This window comes from Sebastes fasciatus, chromosome 17 (assembly GCF_043250625.1).
Source record: "Sebastes fasciatus isolate fSebFas1 chromosome 17, fSebFas1.pri, whole genome shotgun sequence".
NCBI lineage: Eukaryota > Metazoa > Chordata > Actinopteri > Perciformes > Sebastidae > Sebastes > Sebastes fasciatus.
In genome coordinates this window covers 5,685,661-5,708,202 of record NC_133811.1, presented here as the reverse complement: position 1 = coordinate 5,708,202, position 22,542 = coordinate 5,685,661, and the positions used below count along the sequence as shown (strand labels likewise).

The following is a 22,542-nucleotide window of genomic DNA, read 5'->3' as shown; positions in this document are numbered from 1 at the left end:
CGTCCATTTCTTATACACAGTCTTGGGTTGGGGCATTCTCATGTCAGTAGATATCTCTATAACACAACATATAGACATCTTTGACATAACGTCAACACTGTAACCAATTTGACTTTGACTTTCTGAATATTGGGGTCGTTGTATACAAGTGTATTGTGATTGCTTCCCAGGCTGGATCAGACATCTTAGCAAAGCTGTTTAGAGGAAGCACAATTGAATATGAAGTCAACGCAAAGCTATATAGAAAACAATAACCACTGCTTTTATTAGCCTATTGTGCTTAAGAGTTGGACAAGGTCAAGAGGCAACACAAAGCACTAACAACTGTTTACAGCACCTAAACCAACCCGTCACTTCATCATCCGTCTTCCCTCTTGATTTGAATCGTTGACAGGTTTGAATGAATTCTTGCCCCCTTCAGAAATTTCGGATGCACCACACCCCTGCTGCGACATCCCGTCTTCCATCACAAAACTACACGGCAAATTGACAAATTGTCAATTTCTACTGATGTTAACGGCTGAGTGATTTGTTACAAATGAAGGCTTTCATTATGAACATGTCTCCTGTGTTGGAAACAGCCATTAAAAACACACACACTGTTGAGTGATCAGCTGACAGATGAAGGTGCGTTGTGGATTTAGCAGTAAAGTAATTACAGCCTTGTTAAGATGCGCCATAAACTAATGGCCTACATCAAACCAGCGCTGCCGTCTGTATTGTTAAAATGCAAGTGTGCTTATTTATCGGCCTTTTCCTCCGTCAGTCCTGAACCTTTTCCTCTCCCTCTCCCTCCCTCTCTCTCTCTCTCTTTCTCTCTGTCTCCTCCTGTGTGCCACTTCTCTTTGCTTATCTGTCACATTGCTGAGGTGAGTCCTCTGTCTCCTGATTTATTCATGATACGACTTTTAATATCATTCACTATGACACTGGAGTCTGCATCTCAAATTAAAATCCTTCAGGCAAAGTGTGTGCCGTGTACTGTGCACAAAGTATGTGTGTGTGTGTGTGTTTGTTTGAGAGGGAAAAAAGAGAGAAAATCTACTGTATCTCCGTCGGTTTATATGGCAGGGTGAGAGCAGATGCTTAAATAATCCATTATCTGATTACATGAGGGCGTAGCATGCTTGTGCAAAACTGCAATATGTATGTTTTATCAGAAATAGCACAGGACCGGGTTTATATATATATATGTATATATATATATATATATATATACTGTATATGTAGTATGTGTGCGTGTGACTTGTCTTTGTGGGTCTCTATGGTAATGTGACATCTCAACAATTAGCCAGGTGTAATTGAGCGGGGTACATGACTGTCACCGGCAATTGTAGTGATGGAAAGGCACGCCACGCCATTCAAGAGTGTGTGGGTGTCAACCACGAGCATGGTTACCATGTTTGTCTCCGCGTTTTTAATGGGCGCTATAAGCTTTGATGGAACATTACCAGTTTGTTCATGAGCGTATGTCAACATATGTGGGAGGAAAGGTGCGCTTCTGAAGAGCTTTCTCTGTTTAAGCGCGTGGGTGGGATTTTGTATATGTGTTTATCAGTATATTGGAGAATTTGTCAGGAGCATGTGAAAGTGACAAAGAAGGGGAAAAGCCAAGCGAAGATGTAAAGACACCGATGTGTTTTTTACACCTCGGTCCTGTTGTCTGTTCGCGCCGCCTCCTATACATTTGTCTTGTCTCAGTGACAACCTGATCACACTTTGTTCCTGCTGATTGCAATATAGTTGTTCGCACCTCACACCTGATCCTATAGCTACCCCCGAGCTGTAAACCGCCGTTTCTTTTTTCTCTTGTTCAGAGAAACTTTGTGGCTCAGAAATGCATTTTTAAGCTCAGATCTGTTACTAAAGTAGTGACAGAACCCACACTAATGATATGGTTGTTGGACCCAGCATTTTGTGAAGGGTACTTCTGCAGTTGCCAGGGGGGTAGTTGGAAAGATTCAACTAATTAAAAAGAAACAGGTAATTACGATTTGATTAAAAAATCCATGTATTGAGCGAACTGTAACACCTGAACACTGTACTGTATGTTACGATTGAGGATGCATGAAAACTAATCAGCAAGCTAGCAGAGGAGTCTAAATGTTGGATAAAACTAATGGATAAATGGTTGACATAGATCGCTGAAAGTAATCAGAATCAGCTTCATTGGCCAAGTGTGTGTAAGTCTTTTGACTCCGGTTTTAAGTCACTCTCAATTTATTTGCACACAGCTCAAGAACAAATAGAAATAGACATAAAACCATGGACAACAAAGCTGACTGATAACTATATAACATATAACAAGCATAAACACACTATTATGTACATATATACAGTGTCCATATACAGGTCAAACTGTTAATGTAACCCAAAACAAGAATATCCTACTATAGTGCTGGAATAAATAATGAATAGGTTATGTATTATTAAGTTACTTTGTATATATGCAGTGGGTGGTTATGTTTGATATACGTAAACATACCGTATATACAGCATGCACACAAATCAATACATTAATTGTGACTATTTCACGAACTGCTGTGCGACCGGGCTGGTACGAAACAGTTTCAGTTCAAATCATAGGCAAATAGATAGGTAAGTGAAATAATTAGCTAAAAGTAATGGAGAAACGGTTCAAATAAAACAGTAAGCTATAGAAGTAATGGATGAGTGAGTGAGAGATGGCTAATATAAACCAACAGTAGTATTTTGAAATCAATTCTTTGACAGACAGGAAGCCACTGTGATCCACTTTCTTGGTCTCAGTGAGAACTCAAGCAGTTCAATTTAAATTACGCAGCTAATAATGGATGAATAATTTAGTTGAAATAGTTTGCTAAAAGTAATGGATAAGGGTTGAAATGTCCAACCTCTGCCACTCCAAGTGTGTAGTATGACTGTTAACTTGACCAAACCAACCTAAACACTGACTATTCAATTTGATAAAAATATTGTTATGTAACCAAAATTGGTAAATAGTATCCAGTTAAAGATGAAGTAGGCAAGATTGGAGCAAATATGATTACAAAAAGTTATTTTTATAAAACAGTCGCTATATCGTGACAGTAGTACATGAAACAGGTAACCTGAAAAAAATCATGTGCCTCTGTGTCCTCCGGTGCTCCTAACGGCATCTGCAAGATTTCACAGACCGGAGGAAAACAAGCAGTAAGAGCTGATCTGAGGTCTGCTGTCCAGCTGCTGCCTATGAGAGCCGGCTGTCAATCACTCGCGAACTCCGACCAAACGGTCAAACTAGGCAGCGCTGATCAAATATGAATCAATATTCTGTTACGTTAATGCCTATTTCTCTCCTCAAATGTTTTCAGAATCATCCTGTAGTTCACGGTTTAGCTGTAAAATGAGAAAGTTTGTGACCCAGCATCCATGTTGACATCAGGTTGAGATGGCTTGAAGGAATGCCAAGTTCCGGTCACATGACTGGAGCACAGCCAATAGGAACGCTCTCTCTCAATGAAATGACCGGTGATTGGTCAAAGTCTACCGTCACAGGCTAGATTATCTAAGGCCTGAAAACAGAGCCATGAGGAGGAGCAGAAGTCTAGTTATCTCTCAGAACACTTATATTACAATATGCTGAAAGGTTATTATGTTTTGCCTAATGATGCCAAAAATATACTGCCTACTGCCACTTTAAGGCATGAGGTGTTAATGAAGGGGTATCTGACTTCATTTGCCAGGGCTGTGGGGTTACATCACACTAAAAAGGTCAGGAATCAGTGCGTTACACTCTTCGTCATTCTCATTACAGGCTTTTACACACCAACAGATGTATGTGATCTAAAAGGCGCTCTGGTGGAAAGAATTCAGAGGGTCTCTGCGTTCTGTCAGCCTGCTCTTGGGGCGGGAAGTCATTATGTGTATAACCACCTGGCCCTCCTCTTACCCATAATGCTGTATGCCTCTACGATAACAAATACCCCCAAGGACAATAGCACGGGACGACAAAGGATGAAGATGAAGAGGAGGGTGGGTGCATGTTGTGCCTCAGAGCGAGGGCATGGCTCAGCAGGCTCGACAGTGTCCCCTCGATGCTGGCTGCTTTTTGATGTAGAGGACTCAGAGTGGGCTTGGTTTTTTAATGTTATGCAACTTTGAAGATGGAGTGTTTGAAGTTATGCATGAGTTGGACTCATTTCCAGCTTCTTCCTGATTTGTTTTTGTTTTTTTCTCACCATCTCTTTCTTCTCTTAGGGCTTTTTTTCTATGAGAGGCACAAGTTATGTGTTTGAAGTGAAGGAATGTTTCAAGGGTATCTGCTGAAGCGTCCATTGTGGTAGTGGTCTTCGCTGTGCTCATGTCTTAATTGTGTCTCTTAAGTAATTGTTGCTGCTGTGTTTCCTCATTTCCTCTCTCCTACAGAATCTATACGCTCTCTCCTAATTGTCTTTCTTTGGACTCTGTTCACAGATTTTTACATGAGAATATGAAAGAAACTTGTGGGAGCTAAGTTCTTTTCAATTAAGGTCAACGGAAGGTTACAGGGTAAAAACTTACTTATACTGTAATAGAGGGAATTTTAAAGGACCAACTTTCAAACCATATCTAATGGATATCTGTCACTTTAAAGTGAATCTATACTATGTTTTTTTGTATCCCATATCACATAATACATCCAGATTGGGTTGGTTGCATCTTCCAAGTCTCACTCGAGACATCTTCTCCCCTTTTACCTGTTACCGAACTCTGAGCCATCAATGTAGATAAAAACAATAAAGATAGTTTATAACTTTTCATAACATAAAACAAACCCATGCCCAATCAAATACACTCTGGAGTTTTGCTGCTGACTTGGTCTGGTATGACCAGTAGTTCAAAGTGGCTAATGTTAGCAAATGTTAGGTAGAAACTGCTGACATCACTGAATCAGTTTGACTCCTCTCTTCTGTGTACTACTGGTACACTGTGTTATAGCATTTATCATTGTCCTGCAGTCTTGGCCACACAGGGGTCAGCAAAAGTTACATGAGCTTGCCTTAAAGGTGCATTAATTGTTTGTTTTTTTGCCCAATTGTGGGCAGCAGAATACGCTATTAAGCATAGAAATAGAATAGGAGTAGAAAGGACATTCCCATTGAAATCAACGTAGCAGGATGGTCAGAGTGGCGGCCATTTTTATGTACTGTTGCCACTGCGACTGTTGTAGCGAGCTAACTTCCGTATAAAGTAAACCGACAAATGGAAAGTCGCGGACTCACTGAGTTGAGGTTTTACAGTAACAACTAAAAGGAGCAGTGAAGTAGTACTTTATGAAGCAAACAGAGACAGAGTAAATTAGTAAAATGCTTTAATGCTACACTTGCTACAGAAAATGTGCTAAACAGCGGGCTGGTGGCTCCTGAGAAGGACAAGCTAACGCTACCTAGCTAACTAGCCAGCCAACCTTTTCCGGAGCTGCATCCGCTCTCTTCCTGGCGAGCTCCGACCACCACTTTACCGCCCCACTGATGTGTGTTGTCACCATAACAACTGACAGCAATCACCATTTTCTTTTGTACTAGTCAAATGACCACAAAAAACAGTTCTACTCCTATTCTATTTCTATGCCGTTAACACAACCCTGCCGTTATATCACGTTATGAAGTTGTAAAACAGGTGGCCATTTACTAATGTACAGAACAACAGTCCCTCATCACCTCCCGAGTTAAATATCTGTCTCTTTAGCTGCTAAATGCTCCACTATGTTCACCAGCTGGTTGCTAACTCTGTTTGTCTGATGTATGGTGCTGGTCAGGTAGTATACAGAGGGTTTATAGGAGCCTTTTTACTGAAAACAGCTGCAGGAAATTTAATAAAAGCAGTGAGGTTGAACAAAAACAGTAAAGTTGCAGCCTGCAAAACCAAAACGATGAGCTAAAAGACACCAAAACGATCCGTAGAGATACAGAACAATACAATACAAGGAATATGGGAATGTAGTTTTATTTTCACTGTGTCCTAAGGGGCACTTTCACAAGCAATAGTTCATTTGTCTAGTCCGAATCAGAGTGAAATTTATACTTTTGGTTCGGTTTCACAGTGCACAAATTAAAGCGGGCCAGATAAAAGAATAAATGTGCTGAGTGGCGTGTACGAAGGATGTCAAGTAAACATCGGACTTCTGCAGAAGTCCAAGTCAGTCCTCTCCCACTCATGTTAACCTGTCGTGTACATGTGTCCATCTCAACGATGGCCGGCTGTAGCTCCGTGGGTAGAGCGGGTCATCCTTTAACCACAAAGTTGGTAGTTCGATCTACGGTTCCTACTGTCTGCATGTCAAAGTGTCCTTGAGTGAGATGCTGAACCCCAAGTTGCTGCTCCTACAATGCTTAAGATGGGTTAAATACAGACGTCAAATTTCATGTATGTATTTGTATGTATATGACGAATGTAATAAAGTTTAAATTTAACAAATGCCCGCACAGGCAGCCTAAACGAAGGCCGAGACCGCCACCAGTCGTTTTAGTCACCACCAGAATACGAATACTTCACAACTGCCCGAACGAACCGCTACGAGAGTTAATTTAAAACAGACTAAACGTTGGCTTGTGAAAGTGCCCTAAGTTTGTTTGTGAATAAAACAAAAGTGCAAGTGTAGGAGTATTAAAATGGACAGATGTGCATCTCTTGATAGATGTGAGGATTTACTGTGTGACATTTAATCAAATCTCCACCTAATAAACGACGCCAACATGTATTTGATCTCGCCCCGTCAGGAGAGGCTTATTTAAAAATGCAAAGCGCGCGATGAAAACAATATTTCAGCCTGATACAGGATCTATTTTCATTCAGCTCCCGATTCCTCCATTTACCTCTCCCAATAAACAACACCGAGCTGCTCGGCGCCATCTATTCCTTTCGCTTGCTCCTCTCTGCCCCTTGTCAAAAAAGACAAATGATGTGAATCCTTCCTTTTAAGAACGCTGCAGCCCATTTTGGAATCGTTCTGCGGGAGCAATAGCACTGTTCAATATTTAGGATTAGGCTTTGACAGCGTGGAGGAGGAACCATTATCCCATTGTCGTGTGAAGCTGCAGAGAGCGGCTTGGATCTCTGTGATGTGCACTTTTAATGAGGCCCATTAAATCAAGTGGCAGTTCCTCACAGGGAAAAGTTGGTTGGTGTTTAATAGTTTCACCGCAAGCTTACATAAGCCCCTTTAATTCAGCGCTCGGGCGCTCTTTCTGGGCAGCGCCGGGAGAAGGCTCCCTTGCTCCGCCGAGAGGCACGCAACAGCAATTAGCCATCCTCTGGAGTCTTAATTAGGGAGCCACGTCGACCTGAAGACGAGCGCGTGAGAGGACCACACGTCGGTCAACAGCCAAACAAAAATAGATGAAAAAAATAGAGGCTCCAATTAATTACAGACTCCAAATGAGCATCCAAGTAGTAGCAGGCCTTGAGAGGCGAGAGGAATAGTCAGACAGGGCTGCTTAAACTCCACTGGAGTGATGGAGGGTTGCCACCAGTTTATACCCCCTTCTCTTACATCAGCTCCTGCATGCAGAGCCGCACTTTAGAGACGTGGAAGAACGCTTATCAAGCAGCTCGCGGCGCCCGAGGGCAAACTGATCTGAGTGATCTTAGATTGCATGCTATATGTTCTTTAATTAGCTCGTAACTGACTGTGAGCAGCTATTGTCTCCGCTAGCTTATCCTTCATTTGGTTAATTGGCATTCAGCCCATGCTCTCCTTATGTGTGTGTGTGTGTGTTTATATGTGTGTGTACTACCTGCTTTTGTTCCATCTCTCTTCCTCAGTGTGTAGCAGGTGCTGCCGCTGTGGCCATGGTGATGAGAGACAGCATCGGAGAGAAGGATGACAAAAGACAATTGCCATGGTGACGGCGTACAACGTTTTGGCATTCATGTGTCAACTGTGAAGATGATACAGTGACGGTAACGATTTACGTAATGGCGATGAGAATTACCGTCGACAATGAGCGTTAAGGTGCCGGTAGCGTCTGCGGCGACGGGTTTTGGGGCAATGAGCGTTTATGACAGCGATGAGCATCACGGCGCCCGGTAGTGACGGCACTTGAGGCCCGATGCCCACAGCGAGGGGGCTTCTGTATCAGATTACGGCTGGTCTGCAGGCAGAAGACAGCAGCCTCTCGTTAACTTTAATGAGATAAAGACATGCCCTGCTCTTTGTCTGGGGAGTTCTCTTTTTATATTCAAGAGTGTGTGTGTGTGTGTGTGGAAATGCGTGTCTCTTAGAGGAATGCTGCTCTGCCACGACCACAGCAACCTCACAAACACAACACAAACAGAATAATGTCATGTATAAGAGGAGAATGTCAAACGTGATCACCAGTCATTTGTATTCCCTTTGATTTTTCGGCGTGTACGGCTCTGCATTAACCATGTTTGAGCTGTATACCGTTGATGTTTGGGCTTATTTGCAAATGAGCAAATGCTCTTGCTTCTACAGACCTTGACAGCTGACATTATACCAATGCTACTTTGCATCTGTGTGAAAAACTAAAAGATGTGTGTGCGCGCCCGTTAAAGCGAGCATATCTCTGCATGGATCTATTCGTGTGTTGGTGAGAGTGTGTGGCTGGGCGCCATGCCAGCCTCTAAGTGACAGCACCCCCTCTCGTTGGCGCATCTTTGTCTCAGAGACTAATGGCACAGAGAGAATCAATTACCGCCATAACGTTGGTGATATGCCAGAGCTGCTGGGCGGCGGAGGGAGAGAAATAAGCCATTCCCATGCACCCTCCGTTTTCACCCATCTTCCTCCTCCTCCCTCCTCCTCCTCCTCCTCCTCCTCATGTCAACCAATGGCCGGCTGGAGCCGATGACATGTCCCCTCGCTTCCCGTCATCAGACCTCTGTGGAGCACCGCAGGGAGATGGCACCCATTCCAGACACTCCCCAGAAGCCACAGTCGCACCCCGTCATCAGAGAGAGCCCAGGATCCCACCGGCGAGGCGGAGAAGGACACCCTGCGGCTTGGAAACATAGTTCCACTCCACCACTCGGTGTGGCAATATTTTTTGCTGGTTGCAATTTAGCCTTGAAGCCTCGTAGCTCTTTATCTTCAGTGATTCAGAACAAGTGAGCAGGTCGTCATCATACCTGCTGTACTGCTGCTTATCTGCTCTAAAGCATGATGTCATTGGCATGTTATCAGGGTTACCTCAGTTTAGCATTGGAGGCTAAATATTTTGACCAATTATTAATTAATTAACAGACTTTAAGCCTGCACTTGACTTGGCTGTCGTGATTCTGAAGCACTACGCTCAGCGATTTCTATGTCAAATCTGAAAACTCAAGGCCACCATTAAGGCTGCACGGCCAGCTTAAAGCTTTAGTAGGCAGAAATTGTTTTGGCATCATTAGGAAAAAACTCGTTGTAATTGTACAACTTGTTGTACAAATTGTTAACAAATTGTTGTTAATTGTAATTCAAGTGTTCTGAGAGAAAACTACACTTCTGCACCTCCTCATGGTTCTGTTTTCAGGCTTTAAAAAATCTAGCCCGTCACGGAAGACTTTGACCAATCACAGGCCATTTCATTGAGAGCGTTCCTATTGGCTGTGCTCTGGCTGGTGGACGGTGCTTGGTATTTCTTTGACAGATCTCAACATGGCTGCCGGGTCACAAACTTTCTCATTTTACAGCTAAACCGTGCACTACAAGATGTTTCCGAAAACATTTGAGGCGAGAAATAAGCATTAACGTAACATAATATTGATTCATATTTGATCAGCGCGGCCTAGTTTGACCGTTTGATCGGAGTTCGTGAGTGATTGACAGCTGCTCAGAGATGGCAGACTCCAGATCAGCTCTGATTGGTTGTTTTCCTCCGGTATGTGAAATTTTGCAGATGCCATTAGGAGCACCGGAGGACACAGAGAAACATGATTCTTTCGGATTACCTGTCTCATGCACTACCATCTAATATTTATAAAAATAACTTTTTACAATCATATTTGCTCCAATCTCGCCTACTGCTGCTTTAATCTCTTATTTAATTTATTTATTCTAAATATATAGGAATATATAAGCATGACTGTTGTGCTGCTTCAACATCAAAAGTATTTTGTTATTGTATACGTTCTTATTTTCAGTTTGTTTTGATTGATTTATGTCTGACTTCACATCTGTTTAACCTTGCTTAACCTTGTTCTTGCCCTGTAATGCACAGTGTATCTACTGTATACTTTTTATAAGTGTAATATTAAAAAAACGTTATAAATATTGAAACCTATTATTTTGGAATCAAATTACCAGTAGCTCAAATATTTTCCATTTCCATATTTAATCCCTTTAAAGTGAACAATTTTCCTGTCAGAAGTTTGAAAATATTCTCTTTTTACTGCTGAAGATATGATAACACGCTAGCCTTTAAACAGCCTTTTCATCTCCAGCATAAAAATTATTATATTACATTACATTTCTTGATGCATGCATTTGTTGACTCTGATTAAATGCCTCGGTGGAACCAGTTCTGAGTAGTTTATAAGTGAATATTATGGTCTCTCCGTCATATCAATAACAAATGACAACTTTCTGTTATTAATGATTTGAGAGCGTTTGCTAAACATGTGTTCGCCTCGCAGTAATGAAGCAGGGAAACCGAGGGATGCTTGGATTGTCTCCAGGTCCATTTAGATACACCTGATGTAAAACCACAAATATTTGAAGTAGAAAGTCTTCTACTGCACACGGCATCGTTTAATATGGGATTTCTCAACAGCAAAACAGCATGAAGAGCCACATGAAAAGCTTGTGGCGGTAGTTAGAGTACATAAGCGGTCTCAACACGCTGACTGTCGAATTTAAAAGGCCACAGAGAAAGAGAACAAGTCCCTTTGTACGACCTGCTTTCTGAAGCCCAGCCACCAGAAACGAACATCGTCTCAGCCCTGATCTCGCACGCTGAGTTTTTCAAATTATCCATCAAACAGGATCAGATTGTCTCACTTCTTTCACAGCTTCAAACAGACTGCTAGAAGAGAGAGGAGGAGGGTTAGGCTGAGAGAAAGAGAGGTGGACGGAGGCATCTGACAAACTCATCTGCAACGTAGAGGAGCAGTAGAGCGTCTGTGGTAGGAAAAGTAAAAGAGATGTCTGTCTTCTGCTGTTACAGTAAATAGCTTTTATATACTTGAGTAAAAAAAAAAAAAAAAGGAGAAGCAGTACTCTACCCCGGCTTTTGAAAGCTGTCTCGTCTAGACGTGGTAAACGGGCTACATTTGAAGTGTTGCCAAATAAAAAATGAGCTGTTACTCAAAGGCCTCTTCACTCTCTTTATCTCCCCTCAGTCTCTCTTCCCTCTGAAGTTTCTACCATTCGTTGCTGATGGCACCTGTTTTCAGGAGGACAAGCAAAAAAGTTAGCATCACAGTGACAGAAATACTCCTCCATAGGTGTATTTCATCCATATAAACTTCAGCTTTTAGTGAGCTAAATCATTAATACGCCCGAGCTGGATGGGTCAGAAGGCCTGTGCTGTCGGAAAAACCTTTGAAAATATGAAAATGTTCTCGTTCCTGCTTTACTTTTTCCATAATGACTTCTATAGCAATTCCTCATAAAATTTTAATTACAATGTAGTAGAGCTTGGAGTTATTGTTAGTGTTAGTATCTGCATTATGCATCTCAAACAGCAGGAGAAGGAGAGATCTGGGCCTGTATTTAGCAAGCGTCTCCAACACATTCTCACTCCCGACTGGTTAAATACTGAAGCGTGGTCAGCGGCCAACGCATCAAACTATGACGCTTTAGGTACTCTAGAGTTATAGTTTTGGACGTGTCAGGGAAGGCATGTCAGTTTCCACTCCCTACATGCAAAGTGTCTTTTCAAAATAAACTTCCAACGTAGGTTTACGTTTTATTTACACAACAAAACTACTTGGTTAGGTTTAGGAAAAGATTGTATTTGTTACGTAACTGTTAATTAAATACATAAATCACGTAACAAAACTGAGGTAAAATAAGTTAACATGGGCCATGAACAGTGGTCTCCTGGGTGAAAGTCATGTGTTTGTTTGACCCATCATACCTATCCTCCCACATGCTCTATGTGGACTTTCTCGCTCTTTATACAACGTCAGTTGCTCCGCCAGTCTAATAAAGACGCTGATGGGTTTACATTGGAGTTAGGTGAAAGCCTGGCGTGTCTCATAAAGACCCTAAAGGGTGCTTCGGTCTTTGACAAGTTGGGGGTGACAACGGGTTGGCGTCTCAGAGTTGGAAATCATTCCTGGCCAAAAATTCGGTCTTTTGACCTGCTGGGAGTCGCCAGGAAATGATGTTCAGTCAGAGATATTCTGTGAGAGGAAAGATGTTATGGGAATACTTGCAGTAATGATTCTGTCAGAACCGACAATTTCATGTCATGAATCAAACACGACTCAAGGGTCTTCAGTGACAACACACCTGTATAATAAAGGATATTATAACTAAATTAAAACAGGTCAAATTTAGCATGAGATTTTACATCTAGCTATTTTTTTTTATAATATTTTGAGAGATATGTTCATAATTGTTAGGGTGCATTTCCCAAGACTGGATGACATTACAGAAATATACATTTTTCCTCACATGTAGGGAACATAAAAGGAGTGTAGTTGTATCTTAGGCTACAGCTGCCAGAGGTGTTATTATCTAATCATCTGGTTATGTCTTGGAGAGGGGCACCGTGTCAAAGTCTAGTTCAACACTTTATTTCACTTTATGTTGTGCTGACGTTATAAAATAAAGTTGTTTTAAAATGAAATTGCCTCACAGAAACCTTGGCTCCAGGTAGTACTCCAGCAGAGCACCACCGACTGGTTTCTGGATCTCTGTGTGCACTGGGGACTTGGAGGTGACCGGGTGTTGGGGTTTGGATCCAAAGCCCTGTTGATCAGGATTAGAGTTATGATTGGATACAAAAAATCAGTCCCGACCCCACAGTACAGTACATGAACCACATCCGCGGCAACAGTAAACGCTCAGAGAAAGTGTGCTGGGAGTGACTGTGGTGACTTAGAGTGAAAGAGACTAACAGGGTGGGCAAGAGGGGTGGTAGATGGGTCCAACAAACACAGGGCTTTCATCCAGGAGACCGCAGTTCATGTCCTGTGCATTAAGTTTCACTTTCACGTTACAATCAGCTGTTCGTTTGTGTCCCGTGTTCACAGCGTCTAGTCATATTTTCACTGTATAAACATTGTAATTTTAAGCCCAACCATGCTGTTTTTTTCTTAAACCTAACTAAGTGGTTTTGTTGCTTAAAACATGATATTTTTGTATCATTTACATCATTAAGCACGTGTTTACTGCGACCGAAAAGTGACGAGGGGTCTGTCAAAGCGTCAGCATGCAACAAGCTGGAATGAGAATGTGTTGTACATTATCCATGACATGACACAGATTATAAAGTAAGCATTCAAAAAAAGGGAAATTGGCACAAACCAAACCTGATTCAAGCCCAAGAGAATTTTGAGAAATTACAGCCCGGCCCAGCCCGAAACCAGCAGTGTTGGGCCCAATCGGGTTCGGGAGGAGAATCAAAGCTCTAATCAGGATGTGGGCTAGCAGTTCTGTGAGGCTTGGAGAACCAAAAATGACAACAACAGTCCAAGAACTTAGTGCAGAGCTCTGCTTTTTACTGTTTCTTAATCTCAATAGTGCAAACGCCAAAGGAAATTTACTGAGACGAGGAGCCTCTATCAGCTTAATCCGACCATGTTGCTGTTTTTCAATGTTTTGTGAGTTTCAATTCCATTAAAGGTCCCATATCGTGCTCATTTACAGGTTCATACTTGTATTTTGTGTTTCTACTAGAACATGTTTACATGCTGTAATGTTCAAAGAAACTTTATTTTCCTCATACTGCCTGAATATATCCGTCTTCACCCTCTGTTTGAAACACTTATTTACATCCACTGCAACAGGAAATAAACTGGGACACATTTAGAATTGTTTATGATTACACGGATGGTGTAATGGTCTAAATATTGTATATTTGTGACATCACAAATGGACAGAAATCCTAACGGCTTGTTTCAAACGCACAATTTATGAATATGGGCTGTGTGTATTTCTCTGTATGTTGAGCGTTTTGATAGTTTAACAGTATTTATAAAGCACTTAAACCTGCTTTATAATATAAAAGACATGAAAATCTCACTTTTTACAATATGGGACCTTTAAATGCCAGCAGCATCATATTTCTCTACCACATTTTTTGTTGTTATTAGTAGTTTTATTGTTGTTGATATATGTTTTTGTTTTGTTTTGTTTTGGTTGAAGTTTGTTCATCTTTTGTTCCCTTTTTTTTTGCTTTGGATTTTAATAATTACATATTTGTTTTTACATTGTGATGTAGTGTTTTTGTACACAAATAAGAGTAGTTTCTACTGTGGAAGTAACTAATGGGGATTCCAGGTAAATAAATGAATAAATTCTACTGTCTCCTATTACTATTTGTAGCTCCAACAGCCTAATTTTTCTCCACCTTTATCAGTGTACATTCATGTTATCTTGCGATTCAAATTTTGCATGTCATAGTCTGAGCACGTGCACAGTCAGAACCACCAGAACTACAGAGGAACAGCAGGAATGGAGGGTGGAGAGTCTGGTGGCTGGGTAGGAATGTGTTTGGCCAGACTCGAGACTCATCGGGCCAGCGTCTCAGCAGGTCAGCTTTACCGGTAGCCGCGTGGAGGGGAGGCCACATTATCAACACCGCTGGTATGGGCCGGGGTTTGATGAGGTGGATGACCGGTGGGTGAATCACATCAAATCGCAGGTTTCTGTGGGCAACAACTTCCTTCCCCCCCCCCCGGCGGTGGCTGTCGGGACAGTATTTTAAGGCTGTGGTTTAGATAGTGTGAGATGGCTGTGTGTTCATCACTCGTTAGGCAGCTTCGGCTCTCTACACACACACACAATAAACACAGCGTACAGACATTCCTACCCACATGTGCGTGTTTTCATGCAGCACGTTCACATGCACCACACTCCATTCCAGCTGTAATGATGGAGAGTTCCCGCCCTTCTCTGCCTCTGCAGGGGATGTTAGTGGGTCAGCACTGCACAGAAGAATTCAGTCTTCTGGAGGAGAATCACACAGCTGCAGCGACTGTGAGAGTCTTCAGACAACATATATAACATGATAAAGCACACGCTCTTTCTCCTCAGCAAGAATGGGGAAAGTAAAGCTAAAACCGAGACTGCCACATGTGAAGAGCAACAGTTGTATTTCAAGATGCTCCTCAAATAAAGCAGCATGCTCTGCTAACATTCTTATTCTGCTCACTTGGTTCTTTGAACACCCTTTATTTATTAGCTGACCTTGAAATAAATCACCACAGCACACTTAAAGCTGCCTCGCCTTAGACATATTGTAAATAAATAAAACCCTGCCAAAGGTAAAGAATATTTAAAAAAACAGATTAAGATCAATCCAAAAACTCACAGATGAAATGTTGCAGCTCCGTTTAAATGAGAAAAGTCATATTTTTTTAAGTAAATTATTCGCCTATTTTCGACAAAATCAACTCAATGTTTAAATGAGATGTACAAATATTAAATTTGAAAATTTAAATTTACAATGCTAAATTTCGCTCATCTTTATGACTTGTAATCATATACTGTATATAAGAAGTGGACGACGTCGCCCATTGGTTTGTGGACTACTGTTTTGAAGCCCAGAGTTCGGCATTTTGGCCGTCTCCATCTTGGTTTTTTTGCAACCAGAAGTGATACGAGAGGGTGGAGCTACGCACAATCGAATGCTGAATAAGCCATTTTAGGCAAACAAAATGTTACAATTAACTTTCATGAACTGAAAACACACTGTGAAAGGGTTAAAGTTCTAAGATGAAAACACGGACAACTCCCAGATAGCGACCTGCCAATCACGAGGAAGCCACGCACTAAAGCATCCCCTGCTTTATGGTCTGTTTGACTCAAAATGGGACCATAATTTACTAAATGAACATCATGCTGTATTGAAGAAGACTTGAGCGATTGAGACCATAAACTCATGTTTACAATGTTTACTGAGGTAATAAATCAAGTGAGAAGTAGGGTCATTTTCTCATAGACTTCTATACAATCAGACTTCTTTTTGCAACCAGAGGAGTCGCCCCCTGCTGGCTGTTAGAAAGCAAACAAGCTTAAGGCACTTCAGCGATTTTATTTTGATTTATTTTATTTGACCTAGTAGTTTTATAACATACGTATAACCAGCCTGTTCTCACACAGGACACAGGACTTTGACCCAGGCAACCGGTGTTCGTGTCCCGTGAGAATACAAAATCAAGTTACATAACTTTACAGTATGGAAGGTAGATTACGTAACTACATAACAAAATTCTTATTTTATTATTTCAACCCAAACATGAAGGTTTTCCTAAACCTTACCAAGTTGTTTCCTCTGAACAAGGAAGTTTACTTTGAAAAAACAGTGTATGCGTGTATGTACGTTACGTAACAAAAGTACTGTAAAATAAGTCAATGTTGACTTCTGGTTTCACAGCGGTCTGTCCTGGATGTTTGTTCGACTCATTCGTCACCCTGAACCGCTATGTGGACCTTATCGCTCTTTATACTATATCACCTGACTTCTGGAGCAGTTGCTCTGAGTGTCTAATGCTGCCATGGATGTGTTTACAATAGAGTTACTTTAAATCCCGGTGCACCTCATACAGAAGCTAAAGGGTGCCTTGTGTGGCAGTATCAAATGCCAAGGGCTGTGACAAAACGTCATTAAGGCCTGTTTTGCTTCTATACTCAATGTAGTCTTTAGACAGTTTATCATGGTTGCTCTCAAACTTGATATCATGTATATATCTGAGAATGGTTGATTGCATATATATTTGGTTTCGGTGCATATTTTTCCATGAATTTATCACAGCCAACACTGGTTGCTAGGAGATTTGTGATGCAACTGTGTAGCTGTGCTATAGATAAAAGTAGGCAAAAAAAACCAAGACATGACCTCATGATCACTTAGTTTGGCCAACAATAGCCTGTAAACCAACACCATCACAGGCCTCACTCGGGTTTACAGTGTGTGAATCCGTCTGTACATTATGCCCCCATTAACATTCATGAGCAGAGTAGAGAGGGAAGTTTGAGATATTGTGCTGCTTGTGTACACAGAGTTTCTTCTCCAACAACTTTGTGTATGTGTTGTGTGCCTTCTTACCCGAGGGACATCACAGCAGTATCTCATTTCACATGAAAAGGCCCGGGCTCGCGGGAAACAGTTTGTGCGGGAGAGCACTGCCTCCATCGTGCATCTACCACCCCCACCACCCCCCCACCCCACTGCCAAAAAAAAAAATAAAGAAGAATTTTTGATTACAGTAACAAGCCCATAAATTATGCAGGATTTGAGGATGATGAGCTGATGAAAGACAGCCCCTTTTAACCTTTTTCCCGGCAGAGGAAGAATCGCCCTCCCTTTCTGTTTTGGCCACATGCAGCGAGGGAGAGTCAGAGACGGGGGTCTAGACGTAGGGCGATACGTTCAGCATGGGGGGGGGTCTGTATTTTCAGTCTGCGAGTGGGAATACATAGTGAAACATGATGGCCTCGCGCCGCATCTGTTGCAATAATCTCTTCTGCTCGGCTCCGTTTCCCTGGCGTCACCGGAGAAGGAAGATTCCAATTGATTCTGCTGCTGTCGCCATTTTTGTCATGGAAAATGTTTTGTTGCTGTTGCTGCTGCTGCTGCTGCTGGTGTGTGTGTGTGTGTTTGCATGTTTGTGTGTGTGTGTGTGTTTGCATGTTTGTGTGTGTGTGTGTGTGTTGAAGAGAGGGAAGCTGGGGGAAAGCTGTTGATGTCGGCTTCGATCAGTGTGGCTGCTGGGAGCATCCTAGTAGGAAACGAGCGCGCCACTTTCAGAGTGGCTGACTGCTAATGTGTTCCTGTGTAACACAATACACACTCCCCAACACCCCCCACCTGCTATCTTCACTATACGACTACTGTACAACACACACTCATTGACACAAACATACCTGCCACATTACACATGCAATCACACCAGGGTTGCAAACACAGGCAGTGTTAATGATTTTGGAAACACAGAAGCTCAACACTTTACTTTAAATGGGTTTTCTTATAATTTGGTGATATTCTATATTTACTAACAAGTATTGTGTATCCAAAGCCTGATACTTATTATTTCTCTGTGCCATAGAGTATAGTTTAGTAGTAAACTATATTTATATTTATTTTGATTCGATCCCACATACACCGTCCAGCTGGGTCGCCAGGAAAAACTGGTGGCATTGTACGTTTCGGAAACCACGGGTACGTTGATGTTGACGTTTTTGCATTCAGTCAAAGCAAGTGACCTGATATACTGAGCCACTGTTATTGAATTTACGTGGTTGCCTAAACCTAACCAATCAACCAATCACAACATTAACCACGTGGCATTGTGCGTTTCTGCAAGCGTGATATGAGGCTGCTATGAAATGTATTTATGAAATGTATTTTTGGTTCAGAAAATGCCCCTGAAATACTCATTAGAGCACCAAATGTGGATTAATCCTCTACTGAATATCAACATTTATAACTGCATTATTAACAAATATAGAGGAAAAACACCAGTCAAAACAACCTGGCAACCCCAATATTGTTATTATTACCTCCGCCAAAGCTGAAGCTTTTCACTGGCGTTTGTTTGTTGGTTTGTTTGTTAGTTTGTCCATTTGGAGGATTACTCCAAAAGTCCGTGATGGATTTGAATGAAATTGTTTGTTGGGGTGGGGTGTGGCACAATGAACAATCCATTAGATTTTGGTGGCGATCCGGATCATGATCCGGCTTCGAGAATTTTTTTTAATAACTCCGCTCAGCCTGTGCATTAACACCACAGGCTTTTGGACATGCGCAGTGTAACTGATGACGCGTCACCCTGCCTCTTTCCTTCTGCCTGCAGAGAGAGGGACAGAGAGAGAGTGGGGGTGGAGGGGGGGGGGGGAGACACCTGTAGATTCAACGTTTTTTCACATTAAACTCGATGAAAATACAGTTGAGTTCGACCAAAGCACACTTGGTGATTGTTGGAAAGAGTAATGACGACGGTTTAGGTGAGTTTTATTTTGTTTCTGTCCAGTTTGAATGAAGTGTTTTACGATCCTCCGCTACGTACAGCTTATCTCAACATAAACAAAAATACACGTGGATGATGGCGCAAGCTGAACGGAGAGGGGGGGCAATCGTACTCGGGCAGCTTGGCGGAGGTTCTAGTTGAAAGGTATAACTACTTAGTAAATCTAGTAAATTATTTATTCACCATTAAAGAATCAATTAGTTACAAGTGCCCTTTATGAAGGGAACAGTATCAGAAAGCGGCAGTGAAAATTCTGAATAACACTGGTTTTATCAATAAGACGAGAAAGTTCAGTTGTGTCCACTTACTAGCTTTTTTCAAGGCTTTCAACCACTTCTCAAGGTCTTCTTCAGTCGGATCGAGTTTGCTCAGATCAGACACAAAAATGTTTTTGGGGAGTTTTTATTTTTTTTTAAATCCATCTAGGCCATGAGATATGGTTGAAAGCTCCAGAAAAAAAAGCTTGCAAGTGGACATTGAGATTTGATTCAATCTGATTCTTTTATAAAAAAAAGACTATGTTGTGAGCGCATGATTACCATTTTACTGTAATCAGAACATTGTACAATATAGATGTGAGCTGTGTACAACATACAGTTTTTAATGCTGTGATATGAATGAAATTAAGTATTTTTGTTGTTTTTCTGATGAGAACAACAGAATTGTACTTTCAAATGAGCTTATTATAATCTTGTAATACTTCACAATTCACATCAGGTACAATGTTATTGAATTTAGCTGTTATGTTTCAGTTTACGCACAAAAAAATATGAAGAAAGATTCACACATGTGCATCTAAACACATGCACCCGAGGATATCTGGCACCTTCCCAGATCTCATATCCCGCACAAAGAGCCATTGTAGTTAAATATGATAATGAGCTCAATATGCCTTCCTCAGGAATGTGTGAAAACGGGGCTGTTTCAGTGCAGAAATGCCCTCTTTCCCACAGTCTTAAAGAGCCAGCGGCCCCTCTGAAACATGACTGGCATACAAATGCCTTTGCGCCTCAGTGCGGGGCCAACGTTTGGCGGGTGGGTGGGCGGGCGCGAGAGGGCGCCCTGGCTGCCACCCAAAACCCACAACGGCCATATGCAGAGGAGGTGGAGGAGCATCTCCCAAGAGCCTAGAGGTTAACTGTAGACCAGCGGGGAGGTGAGCTCTGATTAGTGATCAGTGAATGAGGGAGCAGGCGTCGGGCTCGGAAAAGCACTCGGAGAAACGAGCCAAGATAGTTATGGAGGAGAAGGTGCCAAGATGAAAACACTACAGGTGGGAGGGGGAGGAGAGACGACAGTCCGTGGGCAACTATCACATATATAAATATATACCGTATATAGAAGGGTGTGAAACTCCTCAGAACAAAGAGCCAAGTTGATCTTGTAGTTTTAATTATCAGAAAGGAGAGCAGAGGCCATAAAAATAATAATAAGTGTGTTTGGAAGCCATATTATAACAAAGAGAGCATTCTAATGTAATGATAAACTTTATTTCTATGCTTCTTACCTAAAAGCTGCTCATAACATGCTTTAGAAGAACAATCAAGGGACACATCTAAGATAATATATGTGAAAATAAAATTACTCTTGATCCTTCTCAGTTTTTGAAAGCTAATTGTAATGGTACATGTTGACCCATCCATCTATCCAGACATCCTCCCTAAACAACCCTGTATCACTAAAAATGACATCCCCATACAACTAATCTGCATTCTCAATTACGTTTTGAGTGAAATATATTTTCTTCCGGATTATGGTCACAGTTTTAAACAGGTGGTTAACGTTGTGAATTTAAACAAAACAAAAATGCAACGAAACTACTTGGTTAGGTTTAGTTAAAGTGGCAGTAGGCAGTATATTTTTTGGCATCATTGGGCATTGGCATCATTAACCTTTCAGCATATTGTAATTCAAGTGCTCCGAGAGATAACAAAACTTCTGCACCTCCTCATGGCTCTGTTTTCAGGTTTTAGAAAATCTAGCCAGTGACGGGAGACTTTGACCAATCACAGGTCATTTCAGAGAGAGAGCCTCCCTATTGGCTGTGCTCTGGTCATGTGACCGGAACTTGGCATTCCTTCACCAGATTTCACAATGGCGGTGGAGTTTTCGAGTGATTGACAGCCGGCTCTCATAGATGGCAGCTGGACAGCGGACCTCAGATCAGCTCTTACTGTTTGTCTTCCTCCGGTCTGTGAAATCTTGCAGATGCCGTTAGGAGCACAGGAGAACACCTGAGGCACATGATTTTTTGCAGGTTACCTGTTTCATGTACTACTGTCAGGATATAGTGACTGTTTTATAAAAGTAATCTCGCCTATTTTAGCTTTAAAGATGATGGTTTGGCTTTAATAAGCATGTTTGTTACGAAACTTAAGTTACGTACGTAACGTTAAATGCAGAATATAAATGTACAACTACTCAAAGCTTCCAGTGGTTCAGAGCACGTACTCTCTTCTTCCTCTGAAGATCGAGTGAATTGGAGTTGATGCTGAGCAGTTCTCAGCTTTGTGCAGGTTCTGGTTTAGATTTTTCTCTTTGCCTCCAGGACCTCTGAGTTGTTAGCCCCTGATTGGTGGTCCTGACCCAGCGGGCCAACCCTTGGGAGGTCCCGCCAGCTTTGGTCAGTCTCAACCCGGGTATCAGGACCTGTAGCAGCTTCAGCTGGAGAGGAGGGAAGGGAAACGTTGGAGGAAAGTGCTTGTGATTGGACTGGGACTGAAATACTTTCCTTCAGTGTAGCCTTTCTCACCCTGCTTGACCACCTATCTGACATTTTTTGGGGGACATGACATGACACTAAAATGGCCACATTTCAGGCTGTCAAGAAGATATTGGCCAAATTCTAATAGATTAGGAGATGCTCAGTTCAGGTCCGAATTCTTCGAATTTCTCCAACAATTACAGAAACACTTCCTGATAGATACTTCAACTTTTTATTTTATCAATTTATGTTCAATATAGATTGAAGCAAAATTCTTTTGTCAATCTTAAATCATGGAGAGGACATTAATGTCTGCACCATTGTCATGACAACCCATTATGACCACGAATGTTTATACAACATTTCATGCCAATCCATCCGATAGATGTTGAGATATTTCGGTGTAGGTCAAAGTGGACAGATCATTAACAGTTACAGTTAGTTTAGAATAATACAGCTCTTGCAATACTATTTAAGTAATTTATGTACATGTCAAATATTATTTGTTATTTTCTAGACTTTGTGAGCAGCTATAGGCCTATATAAATGAAAAGTATAAATCGCATGAGAGACAGAAAATGAGGCAGTTCAAACAAACACAGAACTTACAACCAGGAGTCCGGTGTTCATGTCCCAAAGTGTTGCTGAGTTATTTTGAAGTTCCGTTAGAGGTATTTGTGACGTGTTTTCCACACTTATGTTACGTTGTTTACGTACGTATTTTACGTGTTTGTTTCAAGCCCAACCATGAT

At 41.7% G+C, this 22,542-nt stretch overlaps 1 protein-coding gene across 1 annotated transcript in view; it reads right to left on the bottom strand.

The window, feature by feature from the left end:
* Nucleotides 1–19,169, bottom strand: part of rpl15 (ribosomal protein L15) — a 332,935-nt gene extending 313,766 nt beyond the window's left edge. The window contains exon 1 of the mRNA XM_074614209.1: nucleotides 19,159–19,169. The gene's annotated coding sequence lies outside the window, so the exon portion shown is untranslated. The remainder of the gene's footprint in view (nucleotides 1–19,158) is intronic.
* Between the last annotated feature and the right edge of the window lie 3,373 nt (nucleotides 19,170–22,542).